Source organism: Sceloporus undulatus, chromosome 2, assembly GCF_019175285.1.
Source record: "Sceloporus undulatus isolate JIND9_A2432 ecotype Alabama chromosome 2, SceUnd_v1.1, whole genome shotgun sequence".
Lineage (NCBI taxonomy): Eukaryota > Metazoa > Chordata > Lepidosauria > Squamata > Phrynosomatidae > Sceloporus > Sceloporus undulatus.
In genome coordinates, this window is record NC_056523.1 from 278934552 (window position 1) to 278940551 (window position 6000).

At 38.1% G+C, this 6000-nt stretch overlaps 1 long non-coding RNA gene across 9 annotated transcripts in view; it reads left to right on the forward strand.

Annotated features, from left to right (window-relative positions):
- The window catches only part of LOC121922518, an 85940-nt gene that overhangs the window by 36146 nt on the left and 43794 nt on the right, over positions 1–6000 (forward strand). For 8 of the 9 annotated variants that reach the window (XR_006102179.1, XR_006102171.1, XR_006102174.1 and 5 more), the window contains exon 2: positions 1582–1809. The exons of the other annotated variant lie outside the window; for it this stretch is intronic. This is a non-coding gene — a long non-coding RNA (uncharacterized LOC121922518). The remainder of the gene's footprint in view (positions 1–1581; positions 1810–6000) is intronic. 9 annotated transcript variants of the gene reach the window in all.

The window sequence follows — 6000 nt, forward strand, 5'->3', positions numbered from 1 at the left end:
ACGTTTGTTATGGAATTCACTCCAATGCAATGAGGCTAATCCATCCTTGATGTGGCTTAGGCAGACAATGAACACATTCTTATTCCACTGGCTTTTAATATATGATCGAAGGCTTTACTTTTGCTCTGTTGGATTGTAGGGTCTATTTTATGTTACTTGATATTTGGTTTGGTTTAGTTGGGGTTTTTTTGTAAGGCTGAAAAGTTATATAAAATGCTTTTTATAAATTATAAATAATAATTTGGATTTACCAAAAAAATAAAGTGGAAAACAACAAAGTTGTTGCAAAGCAGGAGTAGGGACTCTATAGTCCTCCAGATATTCTGGCCTTCAATTTCCATAATCTCCACTCAGCCTGGACAATAAAAAGGGATGATGGGAGATAAAAGTCCACAACATCTGGAGAGCCATAATCCCCCCATTGTAAATTTTACTGAGTATGAGTATGGTTCTGATTCACCAAGATGGCCAAGGACTGGCTGAGTTGACACTAGGCCAGCTGAAGGGATGGTGAATCTAACCCTCTCCCAACCTAGGAATGCATGACTCTGCTTCTGCCTCTGGCTTCATTTTGTGCTGACATGGTTACTTTGTACCTGCTCTGCAGGAGGTTTGGATTTGTCAGAACTTTCCTCCTCCCTCTCTCCTCCTCTCTTTTTTGGCTCTTCTGCCAGATGGGTAGGCACATCCCTCTGCCAACTGGTCTCAGACATCAACTAACAGAAGTGGTTTAGGCTGGTATAAATACTCTGAAGACACTAGATCGCATCCGATCTTGGAAGCTAAGTAGGGTCAGGCCTGTTTAATACTTGGATGGGGACCACTAAGGAATGCCAGGAGTGTAAGCTATATTTCAGAGAAAAGCAATGGCAATCAATCTCTGAATATTCCTTGTGTAAGAAAATCCTGTGAAATTCATGGGGATGCCATATGTTGGTAGGCAACTTAATGGTATGAACACACACACAAAGCCATTTCACTTGGCACAAGAGGCCTCTGTCTGTAACTAACACTCTGTAGTCTACACATCTCTAAGTAAGAACTGCATTATGTGTCTGTGAAGTGGTTTAAATGCCAAGAAAAATGTAAATTATTGTTGTTCAGTTCTTATGTTGGAAGGTACAAAAAATGTGATGAGTAAAGGCTCCTGCTTTGCTCTGGTATGTTCATGGAGTAAGACTTTGGAACTGTGCATTGCCAACATGCAAAATGTTGGAGATTAGGGAGAATCTCATGGCCTGAATCACCCAAGACAGACATGTCTCATGCTTTGAAAAGCTTTGTGTTCTATTATTCAACACACACACACACAGATGAGGGGTCACTAATGGAAGTTTGATCATGGTTTAACATACAAGATGATCTGTATTCATTTTCATCATTTTATGCCTTTCACCTGGCAGCTTCCTTGTAACACTCATCTTTTATTGACTCTTTTGAAGTGTCACTTGCATTACTTTGAGCTCCCTGAACTCTTGCAGTAGGCAGCTGGTTTTAACAGTTACCTGCTTTATCTTACTGGTGTCAGGCTTTTCTTTATTTCTGTTTAAAACAGTAAGTTCTACTGGATATCTCTTACAGATTTCAGCATCTCGTATGTAGTGTCATATTTTAACGAAGCAAGGATCTAAATAGGAGTTGGGAATTCAATCAGATGTTTCTGATTGCATCAGCCTCAGCCAGAAGAACCAATGGTGAGGAATCCCAAAAGTCTGCAGATCAACATAATCTTGAATGCTGCACAGTTCCCACCTTCGTCTAAGATCAGAATCTGATAGGCATTTACAATTGAGCAACTCTACTCTGCAGGTAAAGACCATTTTATAAGTATGCATCATGTCAGCTATTTTTACATGTGCTCTCATCTTTAGAAATTACTTTGTCTTATCTCTGTGCCATTTTGCAGAATGTTGAATGTATCTTGCATTGTTATTATTTGTTATTTAATTTTTTATTTAAAATTTAATTAAAAACCCACTTGGGCCTCTCCTTTCAGCTTCCTCTTAGCCTCACCCCACCTATTTAGCATTTTAATGGGACACAGGTGAATACCACAGCTCATTTCTGCCCAAAAGCAGATGTTTAAGCAGCAGTGGTGTCACCCCCACCTGTTGTGGTCCGTACCGTTAGCATCTCCCTAGTGATGCCACTGAGGAAAGGCAATAGCAAACATCTGAACAAATCATGCCAAGAAAGTCCCATGATGGTTTCCCTTAGGGTTGCCATAAGTTGGAAATGACTTGAAGGCACACAACAGAGACACACATATATCAAAGTAAGTAAATGGGCACAACAGATTTTAGAAATCAAACTGATTTTGAAACCAAAAGTATGTTTGTTAAATATGATAAGTGAAGAGGATAAAAGGGGAAAGAGACATGGTATTTTATTTAGACATATATTAACAGCAGCTAGAGTGGTTTTAGTAAGACACTGGAAAATAAAGAAAAGTCCAGACTAATGGTTGGAAATTGTGGAAATGGAAAAATTAACAAATTTAATTTAGGGGTATGCAATAGAATTTATGAATGAGTATTAAGGAGAGACAACTACTTATGGATTTTGGATATAGATGGCAAAGCAAGTACCTTGCAATTCATTTTGTAGAAAGTAATGTTGATTAATGAAGGTAATGAAGTTTAATAATGGTGTTTGGTCTATACTGGTATTTAGTTTGTATTATAAAAAAATAGAAAATTGCTTGATAGTTCATACAAACTAAAATTAGGCCCCAAACAGATGGGAAGAATGACATGGCTTCAGACCATATTGGGTGCGTGCTGTTTACATGACACATGCTCCAAATGTGGCCTGAAGTTGCACCAACAAAAAAGAATCAGGCCAAGAAGGAGCAGATAGAATCCATTTCTTCTGGCAGTCTGGTTCAGAATCACAGCAGTAGCCCAGACTGGAATTGCACATGTGCGTTTGCTGCGTTCCTAGCATGAATGGTGGAGGTGGCCTTGCATCACTCCTTTGGGTTCATCTGTTTTGGGCCTTAGGGGTACTTTGGTGTGTCATATGATAGTACATTGTGAGAAATGTGGGAAGTTTTTGTTTTAAAAAGGAGGCAGAAAGGAGGGGCGTTGGGTGTTGTGAAGATTTGTCTTTGAATGTTTTATGTTCTTTTGTGTCAGAAACTTAATAAAATTATTTTAATCCAGGAAAAAAATGTCCCCAAATAATAAGACTTTTCTTGGACAATCTGTTCTGAAATATTGATGAAGTGAGGTGGGTTCAGTTTGAATTATAACTGTACATTGAATATTCACCTGAACATATAAAAATCTAGTAGGCACTTGGGACTATCCAAGTTGATAATCATTTGATATATAGGCAGATACACACATGCTGTCTATCACGCTACACATACATCTCTGAATTAGGAGCAGAGTGAGAAAACTGATATTGTGCCAATGGAACAGCTATTAAATAGGCACAATTTGAGGGCATAAAATTCTGCATTCAAGTTATTCATTGATGTTCACCTCATGCAACCCCACTGAAGTCAGTGATGTGTCAAGAATGTAGGTCAGCACTGAAAATAGCTCACTAGAATATATCAGTGATTTTAAAAGGGATTGCTGGAGTTCACTGTTGACCTGAAATTGAACTGAAGAGTCCAATCTGATCAAACTATCACCTGTACCAAATTATTGTTCCCAATTAGGAATTTATTTCTGTTCTTTGCCTCTAACTGCAACCAACATGACAGAAATATGACAAAACTTCCCCTTGACAGCCAAGTCTTTTGACTGACTAAAAGAGTAATATAAGATGCTGGTTTAGATAAAAAATGACAAAACTATGAACTGTGGAGTAGAATTCATAAGGGGAAAATGTTTATGAACTGGTTGGTAAAATTGTTCCTCTTGGAAAAGCTTGAAAGCAGAAGGTCTTCCATGTATTGGGCTGTGGTAAACCCACTTTACTTCATATGGTATAGATGGGTGCAAGTATCTTAATATTAGGGGCTTAATGTAAAAAAGCTATAAGAAGAAATCGAAAATTTATCTTTGTCTCCTACACTGGCCAACTAGAGGCTTGTTGGAAGTGAACACATAAAATATGAAGGCAATAGAACCAACTGGGAAGTGAGATGGAGGAGGTAAATACACCTAATTTCTGATTTATGGCAACCCTAGGATGAACGTATCATAGGGTTTTCTTGGCAAGATTCTTTCAGAGGGAGTTTACCTTTGCTTTCCTGTGAGGCTGAGAGAGTGTGACTTGCCCAAGGTCACCAAGTGCTAGACTTGCAACAGGGAAACCCTAGTTTAAATTCGTCTTTGGTCAAAATGCTTACAGCAGGGATGGCAACTGCCCAAGCTACAAGGACTGCACTAATCCCTTGTTATATCATGGAGAATAACAGCCTCCATCACGGTTCCTATGACTCCCCATTTTTATTTTATTGATTTTTTTTACTCAAAATTTCCCCTACATCCTCTATTAAACGCATTTTTAATGTTTTTTTTAAATGTCCCTAGGCTGTTTTAGGCCAAAGAATCACTTCTTGTTTTGAAAAAAAGGTCCCCAGATCTAAAACAGAAGTGGTCTAGGACAAAGATAATGTAATATTGTGAGTTTTCAGAAATGCAACTATTTTGGAAGTGAGTGGTATCCTTGGAGATTGCAAAATGGCTCTGGAGAGGCAATTTGACTCACTGGCCACAGTTTCCTACCTTGCTGTTGGGGCAATCTACCTTACAGATTTTAGAAAGATAAATGTGGTTGTAGTACGTCTGGTGGTGATGGTGATTACAACAACATTTTGCCATGTTTATGGTGATATTGTTTTAATATTCTACTGCCAGGATTTTCTGAAGGGAGAGTAATGATGGCAAAATGATACAGTCTATGAGACCACTACAGGAGGCCCTGTAAGATAATGACACACTGCTATCTGACTTAAAGGAAAAAAATGAATGAGGGCGAATAACAGAAATCACATGAGAAAAGTAGGTGTGGTTTCCTTCAGAGCTGCAGATGAAATAGTTACTCTTGATTGAAAAATATTCTAGTTTTACCCTTCTTTGTCCCAAATGATTTTTCTTTACATTAAATGTGTTCCCCAGCTTAGCCATGCTAGGATGTTTGTACTACAATCTAACTACTGCTTCTTTCTGATCATAGCTAATGTGAACACTTGTGCTCTTTAGATATGAATTCTCTTTTAATTTCACTTTATCCCAACATTCCACCCAAACGTTTGTGTGTGTCTGTGTAATCTGCCAATTCAGGCAAGGCTTCATGCACTCCATTATGAAATGGCTTACAGTTCACAAGCAGGGTTGCTCCACCATTAACCAGAGTGAGACAACTGCCTTAGGCAGCTGGATACCAGAACTGGTTGAAATGGGATACTCATTGCAAGCCACAATGATGGGGTTCTGCTGCTGCTTTAACTTCCTAGCTCACACTGTCTGCAGACACTGATGTCTGTCCACATCTCCCATTCACCAACTCCCAATTGCTCCTACATGCTGCTGAACCTCTTCCTGCTTGCCTTCCTCCCCAATGCATACACTCTAGCTGTTCCTATTTGTCAGGGACAATCCTGATTATTATATGTTGTCTCACTTTTTCAACTGCTTTTAAAATATTTCACTTTCTGTCCCTCCCTTTCTTCTTCAACTCACTTATGTTGGTGCAAAATGAGATCAAAAGACAAAAGTAGTTTGCATTCAGCTCAGCAGGAGGAGAGATGAGGACAGGATAGAAAGCTAATATATGTAGGTCTTTCCATTTAAAAAAAAAAGATTTTTATTAGATTAAAATACACAGTAAATGTACAAATAACACTTAGATAACAAATGTAGTGAAATAGACCAATTTTTATGAAAGCTTTGAAGCAATCCCAGTATGGGCTGCTAGACAAAATAAAATGATACTAGTTTTTTACTAATAAGATTTTTATTTTCTCTTATAAACAAAAAGAGTAAACAAAGTGCTGGTGAAAATATAATTTTTTGATTTCTTACTTTCCCCTCTTCATTT